The sequence below is a fragment of the Pundamilia nyererei genome, unplaced genomic scaffold, assembly GCF_000239375.1.
Source record: "Pundamilia nyererei isolate P.nyererei 1_Seehausen unplaced genomic scaffold, PunNye1.0 scaffold00009, whole genome shotgun sequence".
Taxonomy (NCBI): domain Eukaryota; kingdom Metazoa; phylum Chordata; class Actinopteri; order Cichliformes; family Cichlidae; genus Pundamilia; species Pundamilia nyererei.
This window is the reverse complement of record NW_005187410.1, coordinates 4,877,381-4,898,233: the sequence shown is the minus strand read 5'-3', so window position 1 is coordinate 4,898,233 and position 20,853 is coordinate 4,877,381. Positions and strand designations below refer to the sequence as shown.

At 39.8% G+C, this 20,853-nt stretch overlaps 1 long non-coding RNA gene across 1 annotated transcript in view; it reads left to right on the top strand.

The window, feature by feature from the left end:
* LOC102215403 (uncharacterized) overlaps window positions 1-20,853 on the top strand; it is a 54,318-nt gene that overhangs the window by 10,831 nt on the left and 22,634 nt on the right. The gene's annotated exons all lie outside the window — the stretch shown is intronic.

The window sequence follows — 20,853 nt, the reverse complement described above, 5'->3', positions numbered from 1 at the left end:
TCAATAAATCAGATAACGAAATAAAATGTTCTGAAAATTACCTTCCGGGGCGCCGCAATCGTGATAACTTACATCTAGCACAGAGTTGGATATAGTGTAGCACCTACTGACAGTGCTTATTGAACCTGTATATTGACTCCATACACTAAATCATGAATGCAAAGGTTTTAGTCAGACTGAAGATTCACCTTGAATTCACCCTTTAAGTGTTAGGATTTGTCACTGATTTGTGGTTTCTTTTTTGTTTGTTACAGCAAAGCTACACTGGGATACAGGTGTCATTAAAAATACATTAAGACGATTAGATTATGTTTGAACATCTCGTAAACTTGCCCTCAGGACCTCGTAATACAATGTTTACTCTTTGACATGAATGCCATGCTTACCTCTGCATTCTTGAAAGCTTTAAACTCAGAATGAGCCAGCCAGTCTCCATGAGCACATAAAAGGTACCCAGATTTATGGGGAGGTTTTTATCCTAGACTCAGGCACCATCTGATAAACCACCACTCTTTGCTTGAGGCTAAATAATACTCTTTGAGGTCCTGATTTACAATGCTGTGAAGGATCCATTTGTGGTTCAGCTCTGAGGCATGCAACTCTTTGATTGGTCATCCGTAAGCTCAAAATTTGGCCTCAGATCTGCAGCTCACGAGCTTGAGGATTCCTAAATGGACAAATGCATAAATGATGGTAGGTTTTTATTCAGAGTTAATAGATGAAGAGAAATGAACTTTCCAGAGATGTAAAAGGCTCTTAGATTTAACAAAATCCTCCTCAACTCCCTCTGATTGAGGCTAAGACTGTGGCAGCATGCAACCAATCTATTCGGAGCTTTTTAAAAGCAAACTCATTGGGGTATTGGTCTAGTACATAGACTCCTAAGAGATCTGATTAAAGGGAAATCCCTCAATGTTTTACCCTCACCTTCTCCATAATAAATCAGTTGCACATTGCAAATGCCTAAATTCATCTTACTGTGCCTGGCTTGACATTAGGAAGAAAGTCTCCAGTATCAGTGCTCAGAAATAATAATCGTAATTTAGCCCACATTTTTCCATAACTCAAATTGTAGATTTTACGTTGACAAAAAAAAAGGCACTTTATGTTGGGCCATTGTGACCTTCGAGACCTTAACAGGCACTGATACTTTGATACTTTACATCATCTGCAGAGTAAAAAAACATTTCCTCAACATTTTTTTCATTAGATAGTAATCAACATGCAAACATTGCCACATAACGCATAGAAGAACAGACACAAGATTGTGTGTTGACAAGTGCTTGTGCATTACAGACTTCTGTAGTTTAGAAACTGTGAATTAATTCAGAGTGAATTAATTTAATTTGAAAAATCTATAATAATAATATCACAAATCATTTAAATAATTACATTTACTTAAAAAGAAGACACAATATTAGGTAACAACTTTTGCTTTTACATTTTAATTAAATAAACAGTTTAACTGCAAATGAAGTTTTGTCTAAACAAATTTCACAAAGGCCCAACCTGTTACTCTCTTAGCCTGAACAGGCCCTGACATTAAAACATTTTACTCGCCAAGATATTTTGAAATTAAATGTGTCTAAACCCTCCCATACCTGCCTTAGTGACCTGCAGCTGTTACACGTCACCAAAAGCAGCAGCAACCTTGACTCGTTTTACAAAAATGAAAAAGCTGTCACTGTAGTTCGAACAAATCAAATTTAACTCGTGTTTTTTTTTCCTTTATTTGATGCTTAGGGGGTTGTGAGAGGGTCATGACATTGTTTGGTGATATTTTGACACATTAATTGGACTAAGGGCTTTTCGTCACAGCTGTTGGGAAATTAAGAGGAGATTGAAAGCCCCTGATGTCTTGTAATTACTGTTTCATGTTGTGTAGCCACACTTACCAGAAGCCGTGCTTTCTGATGAATGGGCAGTAAAAGCAACAATAGAGTGTCTATAATGCAAAGGATTTGATCTGGAAATGAGTGCTTTTTGTATCAAAAATTAAGGTCAAGAAAAAAGAAGAAATTTAGTTTGTGTCACGTACAAATGAATGCAAAGTTATATTTTTATGCTCCGAATAAGCAGCGGTAATGTCAGTAAAATTACGTGGTTAAATCTGGCGTGACCACAATCAAGTATTAGCACAATTAACTACACAATTTTGGCAGTGTAATCGCATGCTTGGCAAAGGAAATGTTCCGCCCAGTGTGTTTCAGGCCATGCTCCACAGAGAAGGAGCGGCATTCAAAACAAACCGCTGTCCCTGATATCAGCTGGTTAATCCTCTCCTTTTAGTGGCTTTATTGGTTCATTCAAGAGAGTCTGTTGACATTCCCCCTGCCCTGTTAAAAGGCGACTGCATCTCAAGTGAAATCTGGAGTGTTCTTTACACAGGCGGGGAGCCCCATGTGGCTCCTGCCTCCCAGTGGGCCCGTGATTTTCCTGCTTTAAGTGTCTACTGTCAACACTAATTTGTCCCACTCCTCCTCCGCCCCCCTCCAGAGAGGGACGCTCTCCTAAAGTTTTAATAAAAGATCAGCTATAACTCCCTGTTTTCTGGGCGTGAGACAAGAGCTTTAAAAGCCACAGAGGCAATAAGATGCCAGGTAATGATTACAAGGCTTGAACAGAAGCAGTTACCAATACCACATACTGTTTTACACAGCACACTGCAAGTGTGTGGTACAGCTTAAGGCTGTCTCCTTTACAGGGTTCATCTACAAATCAGTGATGGAGGCTCAGCGTTATATTATCGGACTTGTAGTTTTTTTTGTTTGTTTGTTTTTAAGGACTACACTGTAATTAAATGACATTGATAAAAAACTTAAACATGGTTTAAAATGCTTAGCGTTGGGTGTGTAGTGGGATGTCTTCCAAACACAAAATCTTAATCTCAGTGGCATGCCACTTAAATAATTTTTTCCACTTACAATGATCTCAGAAACCAATTCTCCTGTGATGTTTATGTAAGAACTTTGTTTAAAAATTTTTTCCCTTCATTTACTCTGCGTGACTGCACGTGTTTCTCAACACTGTTTACGGCCTAATACAGACTGAAAACGTGTTGTAGCCCAGTAAATCCCTTTGTGCGTTTTCAGTTATCCATTTTTCCTCAGGATTAATAAGAGCAACATGATTGCAAATAATAGTTTCTGACATGTTTTTCTTGAATACCATTTCAGGGCCTGATAAAATAAATTGCTCCATTTCATTTATCTGTCTTTGAAGTCTAAAGGAAAATCAATGAAAGAAGTAATTTCTCTCCTGCCATTTAACCAAATTCCCATCTACCTGAATGATAGGTCCCAGGGAAAGCAGTCAGGAGACTTTCTTTTCAATTATCCCTGACTTGTTTACAGAGTGTTTTGTTCACTGGCCTAGATGTGAACATACAAATCTCATATGGGTTTTGCTGTTATTGAGGAAGCTTAATACAATTCCACTTCGAAGGTAGGCAAGAACCATGTAGGAAATTGTTCAATATCTCAGTCGAAGCCCAATTTTCACCACATTGTTTTGTCGCACGGTGTATTGTAGTGTTATGGTAATGTAATATGCATAATTCATACACCTAGGGCCCCCCTCCTCATTTTTGATTCTGCTGTCCTGCCTGTTCATCTGAAGCTGAATTAATGCTACATTGTCCATTAGGTGGCCATAACACAGGGCAATACTGTCACACGCTGTGGTTAAACTGAAATTCCCTTGAGGCGAACGGTATTTGTTATTTATTTAATTTTTATATACAGTCTACACAGGAATTGTTTTGCAAAACACAGCTTTTCTCATTTTGGGTCAAGACTGATACGTTTTATTCCTGGGTTGAGACAATAATTCTGCGTAGTAATTGAAAATGTTTTTCTTAGCATCCCGAGTCCCGAGAATTTTGCTTTTCTGTGTGTTATCTTTTAGCTTCTACTATTCTCAGGTGAATCAGTGGCTGTGAGAGCACAAAGAGAAAGTGTTAGATGTGGCTTGTTATCCTCTCCAGGGTTCACTTAGAGAGCCCCAGACTACTGCAGTTTTGACCTTCATAAGGCACTGTCTCCCTGCTGGGAACACACACACATACACCAAGCACATCCACTCCACAGCCGGCACTCATTGGGTCATGATGGGGCTAAGCAGCCCCATTAAAGCATGCTCATCTAGGCTGGGATCACGTGCACAAAGCGTAGAGATGGACTCTGGCCAAGAGGTCTTGGTCCTATAGTAGATAGTTCCACAGCACAAGTGTGCCGCACGTAAAGTTGCAGGAAGAAGTTGCATAGCCATTAGAAACTGCAAATTAATATTATTTTTTCTATTCTGTATCTGTGTCAACTTTTCCTCAGGATACCACTCTTGTGATGTTTCAAGCTGTGCTCAGAGTATTATAAATCCATTTTTTGGACATGCTGTGGTCAGTTTAATGATCATTATGTGGCTCAGATGGAAAAACAAGGGAATAAGGTGAATCAATGATCGATTTTACTGCGTGACTTGATTCATGGCTACTGCTGTGATAAATGGCCATTGTATCGAGCTTGAGGGTAACTGTTTTGAGATAATATTTGTATGTCGTGAAAGAGACCTCATACGATAATACTTTTGGCTTTGCTTTCAGTGTTTCATTAATTGATTAGTCTCAACGGCTCATAGCATCCTATGATGCACTCTCCTGCTCAGGAGAAGATACTATGTTAGCTAATAACTGTAGATTATGCTGCAGTACTGTATAAAGGTAGCTATAAATCATTTTAGATATTTATTATGGAACTGTTGCTGCAGATGTGATGTGCCCACCAAAATCTTTCCACATCCAAGCTTTAAATCCCCAAACTCCATATCACCCCGTGTTTTTCCCCCGTTTTATTTAATTAGTCAAATGAGATACAGAATTGCCTTCCTCACTGTGGTAGCTGTGTAGCTTCTGCGCCAGCTCTGTAAAAACACGGGCATGTACAATATCAAGCAGGGGATCTGTCTTTGATTCTGGCTGATGGGAGGGCGAGCTTCACCTAAAGGTACTGAAGCAAAGAAATAATGGTATACTACACTGCTTGTGAAGAGCAATAGGAGAACGAAGGGGGGTTCACATTAAAAGTGTCTCTCTAGGTAGCTGACATGACGCGACTAGTCAGACGTAAATAATGACAGACGGAAACTATCATGAGGTCTGTGAAGCATCCGCGTGCTGCCATCATTTTCTGTCTAACCTTGCATTGCCAGCAGCTCACCAGCTCTGGAAATCATTTAAAAGGCAGACTAACGATGCTGCCAGACCTAACACCAGTCACAAGGATTTGCATCAGTTCAGATCAGCTAAATAGATTTCTAGTTTAGCCATAGGTGATTTTTTTTTCTTACCACCTAGTGACTTTTGCGTTGATTTACCATCATATAATTTACAATAATTCATGTAAAGTGTGGTTTTTAAGTCTTATAATTTTAAAGGGTTTTAAAAGAAAGATGCGGCTAGTGTGGCTTTTACTGTTATATGGATGTTTACCAAACTACTGCTGATGAGGAAAATTGGATTCATTTTTCTTTTTAAGTGGATATGTCACTTTTCTAGTGAGGCTAAAATGATGATGCAAGGGGACTAAAAGTTAATATCAATTCACTGAATGACGTGGTGCTTCCATGGGCTGGCTTTTTAATTAGATTTAGCTCATATGACATGCAGTACCTGTAAATCAAATTTAGATCTGATAACATGAAGGTTCAATTGAGAAAGATGACCTAATTCTAAAATGTTTATTTTTCTGCTGCATTGGAAGAGACAAGGCGAGTGAAAGGCTTTTCTGTGGAAAATAGCTTTCCTATGCTGCTCTCTGTCTGTAATACCTTTATAGTGTTTTTATATTCCTGATTAGGTCATCTATTTGTAGCTTCAGCCAGTAAGCACATGGCCATATTTCATGCAAAGAGTATGTGTGAGATATGTTGCATTTAAATGATATAAAAAATAATTTGAATATCAGTGTACACTCTCATTTATTGTTCCAGTTAACTGGTTCCTTACTGTGGGACAATAACAATGCAAAACAGGAGACCATTCTGCTATATAATTAAAATCATCTTTGGGGACATGTTTTTGCTCTGCAGATTTGAAACTTAAAAATTGGCACAGTGTTGTATTTGCATAATACACAATGAGTCCCACTCAACAAATTTATTAGTCTAGATCCTCAAAAAGCCATGGCAAAGCAACTTTCATTCTATAATTGGCATCTTGTGGTTTGCTTTCCTGAGGAGAAAGTGAATTGTATATGCTTTTATAATAAATAGCATATTTAAGCACCCAGGAAATCACTGCAAGACATCCATCCTACACGGTTTCATTTATTCTAGTGTGTTTAATTAAAGCTGGGAAACTATAAGCAATGTGTCTGAACGGTGTCTAATGTCTAAGACTGGTTATTAGATATTAAATTGATGCATAATTCAGGCAATTAAGAAAGTAATCACACAAAGTAATGTAATGGAAGTTAATTATTACTGCATAAGCAAACAGTTCATCAATGCTAGTTAACGCTGCGACTGCATCCCTAATATGCTCACCAAGCACGGAAATTCCTCTCCCTCAATGTTTTGATGTGCTGATTAAACATTGTGGAGGCAGATTATTTGAGACAGGAAGTGGGTCTCTCACCTCTGCTTTTCTTGAGTGGCAGGATTTATTGTGCTATCTATCTATCTATCTATCTATCTATCTATCTATCTATCTATCTATCTATCTATCTATCTATCTATCTATCTATCTATCTATCTATCTATCTATGCTGCATGCATGTTGCCTTATGTGTGTACAAGACAGCTCAGTGACAACACAGCCCTTTCCTCTGTGGGTTCAAAGATCCAAAATCACGTAAAACTAACAATTGGCCAGCCAGACGTGCTCGCTTTCTCTCTCTCTTTTGAAGACATCCGATAAAACAAGACCTTCCAGCCTCGGGTTGTTTTCCTGAGTAAACATGCGTGTCACTGTTGACCTTTCCCGGGGTCAGGCTGCTTTTATATTGGCTGACATGTTTCCAACTTAATAGAACTGTTTAGCGCAGATCCCTTGGGCCCCTATATTTATTAAGCTGCAATGAGTTGCATCTGTCTGGTTGAATCAAGAGGACCAATCAACCGAGGTCAGACACATAGTAACAGAGAAATATAGACATGTAGCTACACACTGATGCATGCTTTTTATGGACACACACATGCATGCACGCACGCACGCACGCACGCACGCACGCACGCATACACATGTAAACGTGTAGACAGATGCACGTTCGCATGTGTGCGTGTGGACAGTTATTAACAGCTTTTTTTATGCACTTACACAACTATTGTGTTAATTTTAGTCTCCCTTTATTTTTTTATTACTTTATGTGTAGCACTGTGTATATGTAGTAGTATATCATGAGGGATTGCAGCATGGGGTCCATTGTAACTCTCTTTTGTCTTGTTTTGTAAGCAGTTTCTGAGGTGTATTGATTTATCTTTGTTCAGCCATTGTACAACATCCCATAATGCCGGTCATTTTCTTAGACTGATTTTAAGCCCCTGTCTGGTAATCAGGGATAATTGTCAATTATCACAAGGAACCATCAGATCAATTACTGCGAAATCAATGCAGCCACTTGGCTTGTACTGCCTCTTGTCTTCCAGCAGAACTACCACCTGGAATCGTAAAGAAGCCTGTAAATCTAAACATGCATATAAAACAACTAAAAAAGTTTCTAGCATTGTTTTGTGATGCTGGAGCATCAGTGGCAGGTAGTGTTTTACAGTCATGTCTCTGAAATGGGGAGGCACCAGATGCACTTCTCGCTGCTGTTGTTTTATCGCACCTAATGGAGACAAAACTATTGTTACCTCTTAAACTGAAGGCTGTGTATTATATCTTTTCCTTTTTATGAGCAAGCCTGAGAGAGCCTCTATCGCTGGTGGATGAGATGACTTTTGTGATGAAAGTTAATGTTGGGGAGTCCTGATGTCCTTATTTTCCTCTCAGAGGCAAGATTCCACTTTCACCTCATGAAGGAAAGACGCTATCCGCTGAATGGCTTCCTCCGTGTAGGGAAACAAATGTGCTGCCATAATGGAATAGCCCGGTCAGCAGCCTAATGTATTATCTCCTCCTCAACATATTTATTTACACTCAACTACTCCACAAATTGTCTTGTCATCTTAATGGGTGAGGATTAATCTGTTGCCATGCTGGCTTAGGTGAATGAAAGAGATTGACTTTTTTCAAACTTTGTGGGCTTATAGGGCAAGTTAACACTTTAATGGCCAGGTTTTGACATGCTATACAGTGTGTTTAGTTCCCTTTTGTTGTTTCTGTTTGATCCACACACAAGCATCCCTCATACACTTCATAGTAAATAGCCTGGTGTATGTTAAACTACAATTAGCACAGAATAACAAATGGAAGACTTGCAGTATATAGACTTAATGCTTTTTTCATTGTAACCATAAAGTGTGTTGTTCAAGGACAAACCTTATGATTCACCAGTGAGGAAGGACAGGCTTTATAAAGACAAATGGTAAGGTCATCATTAAATCTATTGCAGTATCTGTAAGGTTTATTACAGAGCATATTGTGTCTACATATTAGATATTGAATCCTTGTTTAAGACGGGGGCCCAAATCATGCTGTCCATTTCGATACATGTCAATTGTACAATAATCATTTTCAGTGAATTTAACAGAGATTGTCATTTACCAAGTGTCCAAACTGCTCATATTTCATCCCCACCTGAAAGAGGCTGCCATTGAGTATAATCACATACACACCTACTGCATCAGACCAAGAGAAAACAGAGTGTGCACTTTGTGCACAGCTATTTATATCAATAAGTCCCGTGCTGAGAGGCACAAAATGAGCGTTTAAGCTCCAGGGCCCAGAGAGCTCAGTAGCAGGTGGGCAGGCTGCTTTGAGGTGCCTGGGCGGAGGGGGTATTCACTCCTTTACAGGTGTTGCCCATCTCTCTGTGAGTCCACGGTTCTGGGAAGGTTTAGGTTTGGGGAGGGAGTGGGACAGCTGGAGCAGGAGGCGTTGGGGAGATAGAGAAAGAGCCTCTTCACACTGTCGGGGCCTCCGCAGGTCAGTGCCTCTACCCAAAGGGACGGCAGAGCGAAACGCCATCAATTCACAAACAAAGGAGCCACTTCACCCGCCACAAAGGAAACATATGTGATAGAGCTGACTCCCGAGCCGCAGCTCACTTTAACATGTCAGCCTCTCCTAATTAGCTTTGTTAACTCCCTCTGCTGTCTGCCCAACTGAGGCCTCTCCCAGTCACATGTGGGCTTTGTGTTTACAAGGGCAAATGCTCGGGCTCACCCCTGAAACAAACATTTTTCTTTTAGCTTGATATATTGGATTGTATAATCATTCCTAAAATGAGAATTATCTTGCAGACGACCCCCTAAACAACTACTCTATTATATATGGATTCTATTGATGCAGTATTGATATATTGATTTCTTCAGGGCAAACAAGCAAAAAACCTTATAGTCCTTTTAATGTTTTACTACAGTGCTTTCCTTCATTGTGTGTGTGAGTGTGCATGTGTTTGTGTGTGTGAGACGAGATACTTTAGATGAAAACAGCTGCCCCTCAATCTTTATCGGGATGTTTTGGAGTCATTACAGGCCAGTCTTCAGACTGTGGTCTGCCATGCGTTACATGTTGCAGTCCACACTGAGCCTCATGTGACCCCTGCTGCTTACCCACTGGCAGTGCAATTTAACCAGGCTGATGACATGCAGCATGACATCCCTTAGAGAAGCGTCCCACTCGCAGCCGTAGTGGGGGTGCGAGTGAATCTTAGGAACCCTTACTGACCTCTCTGGAACACAAATAAAAATGGTCTTTGATTTAAGGGGAATATTATTTGGTTCATGTAATTTTTCACACTGAAGCCATGCATAGCAGATATCCCCTTTTAAAAAATGCTTGTACAGACAGAATGAAACTGCATCCTTCCTTTCACTAAGTTGAGGAAGTTTCAGCTTAATGAAATGAAGGGGGCATCCTGTATACATACAGCAGATCGTGCTGTGAATGAATCTTATTATCATAAGTCAACCTCAGTTTGAATTCAGCCATAACTAGATGTCTCGGGCCTGAACACTAGGTGGGTCTGACAACTGACACGGCTGAAATATTTATAGCTTTCGTGATGTTTACAATTTGCTCCACTCTGTTTACCTCCAAACAGTGGTGGTAGATTTCTTTTGGTATAAAAAAGGACACCGCAAGCCTAGATGTTTGGACTTGAATTGAATCCTTGCTTAATAATTACTAAAATGACAATTCCTTAATTACAAATGGATATTACTGGATTATATGAACATAGCTTTCATGTTTGTTGCAGTACATTAAGAGGATTCCTCTGGACTTGTGAAACTCAGTCTCTGGCTCTGCTGGCTGCTACATAGTCCAGCACTTGAGAAGCACCCGGCCCAGAGCTGTGTGACTGCTGCTGACTGAGTGTCATGATCCCAAGATCTCTGCTTTCTCTTTGACAGGAAGGTTTGAAATTCTTGGGTTAAAAGTTCTCTGAGATTATATCTCAGAAGGCTTTTGTGATGATGGTTCATGACAGGTATTGCTTTCAAGTGGGTGAAGGAATACTACTGAATGTCTTTACTGCAGAGAACTTCAAAGAACTACTTCAGTTGAATATATTATTAGTAAACAATATATGTTATTCAGTTTCTCTTTTACTTTTTATTTTATTTTAAAGCATGATTGGACTGGTGTATTGATTAAAATTGAAGTTTACATTTGCTTAAACCCATTTCCTGACTTCACTCAGTAAAATCAGTGTTTACATAAATTTCAGGTCTTCTGAGAAGTGTTTTTCTTCTCAGCAATAAAGATTATTGTGCTCCTAAGAGATGAGCCACTAAGTAAATTATTTCTACATGGATCCAAAAATAATAGGCATTACTGTGACCTAATGCACTGCAACTGCATTTGTCTCACACTGCTTATATTATTTATCACTCAGGTATGTATTCATTAATATGCATGCTTATATATAGTAATGTTCTATATCACGATTGCAGAAGCTGAGGGTCTTGCTAGAGAAATGTAATTAAATACATTTATTTTACAGATTATTTGGAGGTTGTTTTAAACTGTGCTTTTCTGCAGTCAAATCCATTTTATAAAGAGTAAAAATAAGAATATTTACCAAGCAAATGTGTATCAAAATATGGCATTATTCTCTGATAGGTGAAGCATACTTACTTTGACATGCCTCAGCAACCCAATGTATTCTACACACTCACTGCCAGCCATGACAGCAGGCTGCTTTTTGTTCTTTTTCTCCTTTTTCCTGAACACTTAGAATAAAAATCAGAAGTACTGTTGTGGAGGAATACCAAGGTAACAGTCTGGAGATGTCTGGCCAAAAGGGATTTGTCCCTCTCGGTACAAGGCAGGGGATGGTGTGCCCTACTATTTTGCATTTCTGAATTGCTTAGCTGCCCAAGCATGCTTTATGTGGGCCGGGCTCCTGAAGTGTGTCATAGCATCCTATGACCGCTGTATGGGAGGCTTGCTGTTGGACTTTACCCAACAAATATGGATTATGTTAAAGCGGGCTGTGAATTGACGAGGATATGCTAATATGTCCCAGATGGGTATGTGAGAAGCGGACGGCGGGGACATGCAGACAGTATATAGCAGAGGCAGTGTTTGGCAGGTCCATCATTCCGTCATTAAAGGCCACATTATTACTTACAACAAGGCTTGCATGACAATTGCTGGAATAAATGCAGTCCCTCTGAGAGCACCCTGTTGTGCCCTTCAATTCCTCTTTGCGTTTCTTTTTTTTTTTTTTCTTTTTTTTTTTTCCTGTTGTTTTCTTCATCCTTGCAAATCTCCTCTCAGCTGCTGATGCTGTGGATCCCGGTGCTGTGTAAGGGGGTTTGTGCTTACCTTGTTCAAACATCAATAAGACAGGCTATTACTAGCTGAGGCCATTCATTAATATAATGAGATGGTTTTTGCTTTAATTGATAACCGATTTGTGTTGATGAGGCATTATGCACTTGTGGATACAATATTTTTGTGTATTTTTTCAAGTTGAACCGAAGCACCTGCATATTTGTTTTAGAGAGGCAGCACTCCTTTGGAGCCATTATTCTGTTGTACCACTGGGCTACCAATGAGCTGTCCCCTCTGCATTATTATTGAACTAAGGTATTAGGTTTTCAGCTGCACAAGCAGAAAGATAATGGTGGCTTATGTGTAAGTACGCTTTTGGGACAGTCTTTGTGCTTTTGATATAAGCAACCACCGAAATGACAAGATTAAAGAAAGCAGTTAAATGATAAAAAAAAATAATAATAATAACGCTGTAGTTTACTGCTGAGATTTTCACAGAATTCATTGTAAAATTTTTCACTGAACAGGAGACAGAGGTTTAACTTAAGAGTTTAATATTTCACTTTCTAATAAGCCTAAGTTACAGTGACAATTTTCAGCATCCACACAGAGATTAAATGTTTAACTTTATCTACTTTTTATAATTTAGTAATTAGTAAGTAAAAATACCAAAAATATCATGTCTTCCAGCTTCTCAAATGTAAAGAGTTTTTTAGTAAACCAACGTACTGACACAAAAGATGTGATGACTTTGCATCAAACGCAGTTGAAATTTATCAAATTTTATAGACTGAGAAAACATTTGTTAGTTGTCTTCTTATTTCTCTAAAATGTTTTTTTTTTCATGCACTTTTTGACAAAACACACACAGATTTAATCTTTTATTAATCGACAGTATTTTTTTGTGCACCACAAGCCTGTGTAAAGATGTACTTTGGTGGGGAGCAAATGACTGCAGACAGCACATCCAAGCACATCAAGGATTATCATCACAAAAATTACAGAATTAAAGATGTCAAGACTGGCTTTGAACCTCCCTCTGGAGACATAGCTGGGTGGGTAGAGAATGAGGGGCTGGTTAGGGGGTGTTGACATTTGTTATACACTTCTACATGTTGTATTTGCTGGGGGCATTGTTAGCACACACCGCCTCCAGCATAGGATTTAGGCAGATGCAGACTGCCCTGCACACACACACACACACACACACACACACACACACACAGACACGGTCTCTACCACCACCTCACCCCTGGAAGATGAAGAATAGATGCCCTGGGGCAATTCAGCTAGTGTGGATCAGTTCAGATGAGGCACATTAAGTGGCTAGTGATAAATTTGGCATGACAATTGCAAACACCATCGCTTTTGTCTGTAATTAATTCCAGTGGTGCCTGAGGCCTTCCCTGTGTTACTACTGGTGTGGGCCAGCAGTGCTTTCCTAACGAGGGCACATTACAGCCAGGATTATAGCCCAGATAAAGGTGCTCTTAGAGGGAGGTTAGTGAGATGTATTTCTGTGTTGTTAAGTTAAGCGAAGATCTGGAAGTAATTTTTTGAATGCCTTGTGCAGGAACAGAAACAGTAGCACGAAGCTGGAATCAAACAGCAGTGGTCGTTAGCTGTTCACTTACTTTCAACTTCATGCACTCTTAAAAGCAACCTATGCATAATAATAAAAGGTAAACCAATATGATAATTTAAACCCTTCCTAAATCCAGTCTGAGTCTAATAAGGAATGATTTGCAGCGCAGTAAGTTTCACAATACTGGTTTAGAATTTTTAGTACAGGCATCTTACTTAAAGGCTGAAATGATGAATAGGCACAGAGCAGTGGAAATTATGACTCCACAGATTGCACCTTTAATATTTGGTCCAATGGGTCCCACAACTCAGTTATTTTCATTCAGTGGTAATATGGATGCATTAATTAACGGCTTGTACTTCTGAGTAGTTTTATTACAGCTAATGTCCCTCATTAAGTGAAATATAGTTACTGAAGGACATAAAAGAATCCCTCAGCAGCACCATTAATCTTGATTTCACTTGTGAGAGCACTTGGATATCTTCTGTAACTTGCTCTGCAACGTGGTATCTCTTGTCGTGGCTCAGGCAGTCTCGTGTGTTTACCATCTCCTCTGTTGCCTCCAGCAGAGGGGAAGCTGAACACACCACCAATCTGTGTCATTACTCTGTCATTGCATCAAATCACATGATTAGCTTCATGGGGCAGTGGAGGAGGCCCGGTTGGAGCGGCTGGCCGTTACAGTCCCTGGGTAATGGTCCGGTGGCACTGTGATGGAGGGTTGTGTGCTGTCCCCCATGCAGGGCCAAGGATGCACCATCATTCAGCCTGCTGGAGATGGCCTCAGGGTGAATCGTCTTCTTTACTGCTCAGTCCTTTCACTTATGTTATGACTGTAGCAGTGCAGTTTCCTTCTAAAAAATACTGTTTTGGGGTAACAGTTCTTTTCTTGGACATGCTATCGTAAATAAAGGAACAGAGCTGTTTGGAAATGGCTGATACTTTGAATCATTTGCTTGGATCTGCTACATCTGTGCATAGAAAGTCTTTCCAGTTGATGTTAAAATAAATTACGAAGCCATTAAATGGGATAAGTGGTAACCTATGTAGGAGTACCTAACAGGGCTAGGTGCCTCTGTGGAAGGCCAATCCGACAGTTTGTCGATGCAGCCTTTTATAATGCAAAGGCTTATAATTATCTCACGCACGCTCATTTCACACTGACATATCGCTTTCCTAAATGTCAGTAGGAACAGCCAATGCACTTCTCTTCCCCCAACTCAAGAGAGCCTTCTCTGCACCCTGCACACAGCCATGATGATGGCAGTGCTTTAGCCCTGAACGTGTAGTCCTCCGCCAGGGAATAGCAGTTCAGGCATCACCGATCGTTGACCTGGCTATTGTTGTTTGTGATACTTACTGGTAAACTTTTGCAATCAATACAACATCAGCAAGCAGAACCCCTGGGAATGAAAACCTGAAACAGCGCACTTAATCTTGGAGCCGGCCCCTGCTCCCTGCTCTGCCGCTAAACTAGGTAGTTGGCCTACTTGATGCGGCATTATTGCCGCAGAGGTCAGATGTGAGCTGTCTTGCACAGCGCCTGATGAATGGCTGTTTTTGATAAAGCGCCTCTCCCATCCAACAAGAGACATTTAATAATGATGGACCATAACTGCACACAAAAAAATCCTTGTAGAAGGAAGAAAAAAAAATCCCCTCCTGCCTGCCTTTCCCCATATCAGACAGCAGCTAGCTATAGTCAGTGCACTTCTGGGCTTTGATATAAAGTACTGCAGAAATGTGGAGTTTACAGTCTCTGTTCAGTGGAATTTGCATGGGCAGCTGTGCACAGATACAAAGCAAAATATCTGTTTTAATTGACTATATATATTTACTATTTTTTAAATAGTACAAAAATAAATTGTGGATCATTTATTCGCTTAAATGTTAAAATTAAACTAAGCTTTTATTTGATTGTATTTTATTGCAGATATACCGACTTAATTGGGAATTAATATGCATTGTACTAAAAAATATCAGTGTGCAGTGCCACAGAAAAGTATGGGCGTATGCACTGTTTTACTTTGGAAACAAAGCTCACAAAGCTAACAATGTTAAGTGCTAGCATTATATCCACAGTCATGCAATTTAGCATCCACTCAGACTGTAGGATCCTCCTCTCAGCACTCATCTCTAGAGGCACACATAGGATAATTGAATGTCTTTTAAACTGTGGATGATCATAGCTCAGTGGTCAAGGTAACAGCTAGCAATTTTGCAATCTGCCATTGTGATGAGCAATCAAATCAAATTTAAGTGTCTCCAAATAAAATGCACACCTTTTAAATGAGTATAGTTATGAAAGTATACAGCGAAATTAAATGCCATTCTCCAGAAAACAAAGCCCAAAGCGCTGTGACAGTTTTGACATAGACAATGCCTTTAGTGACAGGAATAACAAATTAATTGGAACCATAACACATTCTCTCTAAAGGTGAGGTAAACACACCTGACTGTGTATTTTTCACCATCAGTTAAATCTCAATTGAATCTAAAAATAAACCCCAAGACATTGAACAGTTTAATGGATTTTGACGTCTCTGCATTATGCTGTCACTCCAGTATAAATGAATCATAACTTTGCTCTGCACCAAGGAATTACCATGCATTTTGAGAAAATGCATTGTGCGCCAAGCTGTGAATTATGATGCAAGATCAAAATAAATGTGTAATGACTCTGGAGATGCCCAGAATAATTTATTGGGTGGAGATAGTTCCATATTGAAAAGAGAGCCTAAGTGGGATACAGAAGCACTGTGCACTGACACTGCCCCGAATGTGTTTGAATTCTGAAATGTCAGCGTTAGATAGGCAAAGAATCTAGCCTGTTTACTGAAGCTTGGTAAATGAGGGCTTCATTTGAGATGCAGCAGTATTCAATTATATGGTTATTTATTGATCAGAAACAATATATGTCTGTCTGCCACATGTAAGGATGAATTCAGAAGATAAAAAGAAAGTGTCAGTGAAATTGGCCGATGAAGGATTGCATTTGATCTGGGTGGGAATTCAAGAATGGAGACAGAATACCCTGGTGTTAAAAATGGGCAAGGAGTGTATTTGCAATTAAAGTTTTCAACAAAGAACTGTCAAGTGGGATTTAAAATGAGAAAGAAAAAACGCATAACAATACCAAAATAAACCAGCGGGAAAACTTTCTAAGAAGAAAAAAAAATACTATCCATCTACTATAATCCGTGTTTACTTTATTGTAGAAGTAAAAAAGAAAATGTTTGTGTTTTTTTTAATTAACAGATCGTTTAAATTAGCTCAGGCTTAATTTTCCCACTTTGTCATCAGTTTTATTACTAACTAACATTTTTTCTATTTGCTAAATACCCCTGTTAATATCAGAATACCACCTTCCAACTAAAAAAAAAAAACTGATCAATTTTTAAAGCAGTTGCAACTCAATATTTCTTTCATTCTCCACCCTTTGCTTTCCTTTCTTTTGCTGTTTGATGATCAAGAAAAAAGTTATGAAACAATTCATGGAGAAAACCCTCTGCATATTAATCTATGATTATGTTTTATTAGCGGCAATAATAATGACAATAATAATAATAATTCAAAATAATAATCATCAAGAGAAAAATGAACTAAACACCTTGTGAGGGTCATCTTTGACTGTCCGTGGCACTGGGCCATCCCAGAGCTTTTTGTCGAATAAACTGTGAAACTTTACATCCTCTGCCCCTCTGTTAGCTCATTTACAGGGCTCAGCTGAAGTGTGCTGGGGTGTGTGATGCACCAGCGCACTCACTTTACATCCCCACTGTAAACACTGTCTATTATTCACAACACTGTCCTCCAGAGAGATGGATCCCGGTGAGGCCTCTCTGAATATGGAACACCAGCTATTGTGCTTACCTGCTGCCCCATATCAGCGTGGCCCACAGTGGCCCTTAGATGGTTCTCGTTCAGATCTCTTTAGCTGGGCTGGAGGGTAATCCCTGGGCAGCCAGGGCTTCTCTGTTGTCTCCTGGTTGTTTTCTGTGTAGTTCATAAATTATAGATGGGCCATGTCGAGGGCCATCATGCTGCCTGATCCCTGTCTGTGCTGACAGCTGTATGATGCGCACTGAGTGCAGCAGATTGGGAGCTCAGAGTTTCATCAATAAATATCACTCTGACCCTCACACTTGGCCTCGTGTCAGCGGTCAAGGTAATGGCTTTTTATTATCGTGAAGGGCAGCCCAGCGTGGGGTAGTCTTAAGGTTGCTCGTCCATCTCAGGTCTGGAGATGCAGCAAAGACAGACAGAGAGGGAGAGAGAGGAGAAGAGTTGCTAGCCTGAAGTTAAATGGACTGGGTTGTTATCGTGTGAAGCCCGAGGATAAGTGTGGATGCGTTGTGTGGTTCACTGTGAACAGTGGGGAGCTTTTTGTGTGATGCTCTAGAGGAAATAGTGATTTTCATGGACACATTATTGGATTAAATTAACCTTATTAACCAGCTGTGATGAATTCTATTGAACTAACAGCTTCACACACATCTTCAAAGAAATCGTGTGTGTCTGTGTGTGTGTGTGTGTGTAATAGTGTGCAGCCCGTTCTGCTTTTAGTGTGTTTGTGTTTGATTGTGGAGCCTATCTGTCTATGTGTGCGTTAGCTGATGGTTACCTCTAACTGCCTGGCTTATGGATGACAGGGCTTGAAATGCCATGATTGTGTACTGAAAGCTCAGGCAGCTGTACATGCTGCATGATGTCTTCAGGATACAGGTTTTTAGACAAAACAATATAGAACAGAACATCATTTTGTCTAAAGTTCATTCATCAAAAAAGCTGCATATTTTGAAAAGGGTAAAAGCCACACACAGCCCTGTCAGGGAAGCGCAAAGGCTAGATACTATAGATTACCTTAATCCCCTGCCAGATATAAAAAGGATAATTACATATTTGTGGTGGAGGCTGTGTGGTGAAAAAATCAATACAGCCTTTTTTGTATGACACTTCATTAGTGTGAAAAAATCTTGGAGCTGAGAAGAACTGCACTGCAATTAAATGGTTCTGCTACCTTAGACTTTGTAATGGCTCTATATTATTATCCAGTTTATTTGAAATAGTGGTTGCACTTGTGGAGTAATTGGAAACCATTGATTATGTACTTTTATGTCTACACTCTTGCACATCATTATGGAGAGAAGCAATAGTTAGTTAGCCTCTCTAATGAAGCACTAATTGCACTAAGTAGGTTAAGATGTTAGTCAAACTGCACTCAACTGAAATCACAACACAAAGACTTCCAATTAATCTGCATACTCCGACAACCAGATGTTGTTTTGGACTGCATATCTTGCAGATTTTATTTGCTTTGTGTCTGATCCTGTTGCGTAAATAGAAATTGTATTTGTATCAGTCCATTGGCAGCAGATGGAATTGATTGGAAAACGGGGAGATAAGGGGTGGCTGGAGGAAAAAAAAAACTAAGGTGATGGAATATAAAGTGGCCGCTTTGCTGCCGTTTTCAAGAGGAGTACCATTTGTAATGTAGATTTCCTTCTGATAATGTCAGCGGTGTAACCCTGGCTGGTAATTGTACAGGAGTGTCTGTTAACTCATATCACTGTGTTAACATTTATTTAAGGATGTGAGACCCTTGCACTTAGTTTAGCCGGAGACATAACTCCAGTGTATCCTGATGTAGTATAATATATTGTATGGATGTCTGTATATAATAGAATGTGAGATAGCATCACATCAGACAGCACAGAACAGACTCACAGCATAGTAAGGACATAGAGAAGACGGCAGGGATGAAAGCCAACACAGGCCACAAGCCAGACCTAAAACCACAACATGACAACTTTTCCCTGAGCCTTGTAAATATAAAAATAATAATAATCATTTTCTTTACGACATCCTAACCTCGGCTACCTCGTGCAATTCCTGGGTTTAGTGTATTGTGGCTATAGTAACCCATAAATAATGCAATACAATTAAAGCTGTTAGCAATGTTAGTTTTATAAGTTGATTGAGCTCGTCCTTTTCCGTTGATAATAATTTAGATTATGTTTTTCTCTCACCTTTAAACCATCTCACTGTCAAATGAGGCTATTATATGCCTCAGCAGGGCATCTTGCTTCTTTAAGTATCACTTATAGAAATTCCACTGTAGCCCTATTGATTTCTTTTTTTGAAAATACCCAATTATTTTTCAGGATTGTATTGAAAACTAAATACGGCATTCATTCAGCGTGGGCCGGAATTTATTGTGTGCAAAAATGTGATTGATTGTCCATTTGTGCAAATGAATTACCCCGTCGAAATCTGAGCGCAGCGCATTAGCTATTGAGGTCATTACGGGAGACGTTGGACACCTCTGCTAGTGGTGTGGGGGTCCACATCAACTGCCCACACTCTGTCCCCCCATCGTGGTCCTCTGTGAAGGGGAGTGACGCTGACAGTACACTCCTGGCAATCAGTCAGCTCGCCACCCACCACTATGCGCTATTTGAGATGTGGAGAGCAGGGTCTGTGCTGGTTACAGCTTAAACCCAGCAGCAGCAGCAGGACTTGCCGCCTTTGATCTTTTTTCTTTCAAAGGGCTCAAATGCTCACGCTATTGTACGCTTGAGAGACACGTCAGCCTTCACTACCCAGGAAGAAAAAAATATATAAAAGTCCCGTCTGCTTGTTACAGATACAGAATAATTCAAATTAAAATTAAAAGGCTAAGTGGAATTTTAAAAAATCACAGTATTGTTGATTTTATTAATAAGAACCATCTGTTGAACACGTTGAGCAGGGTAGGTTGGCGTAAACTGGAGTATAAAATGTGGGGTGGAGACCTCTATCAGGATCTCTTATTAACAGAAGCTTGTTCTTGGTGGGATGTTAAGAAATCTCCTGGCTTTATATGGCTGTCTGGGGAGAGGGTCAAACCCTGTAAGCTGTCATTGCACATGAAAGGATTAATGTCATCTTATAAGAAGGGGGGGAAAGCCGTCTTATAGTTATTTATTCTGTTTCATTCACATTCTGCTGGCTCTGTAAAAGAAAAAGGCTAATGTCAGGTCTAATTTGTAGCCCTTTAAATTCCAGACAGAGATTCTTTACATATCTCTGGAGCTCATGGCTCCTCTTGGCGCAGCCCCTCTCCTCCTCTCCATCTGGGATTCCTCTTAAACCCGACCAATTTACTATTTGAAGCAAAGTGAAGATTTACATGAGTTTGTACTTGAATGGCTCCAACTCTGGCTTCATGCACTAAACACTCCCACTGTAATTACCATTCGTGGATCTTGCTCTCTGATACCTCTCTCTCTCTCCTCTGCACCTAGGCCAATTGAAGGGGAGAGAAAAGGAAAATACTTATTCCCCAATGCTGATTCTTAGTGCTCCTTGTTCAGGATCTGTAATTGGATCTGTGTTTTCGACTCCC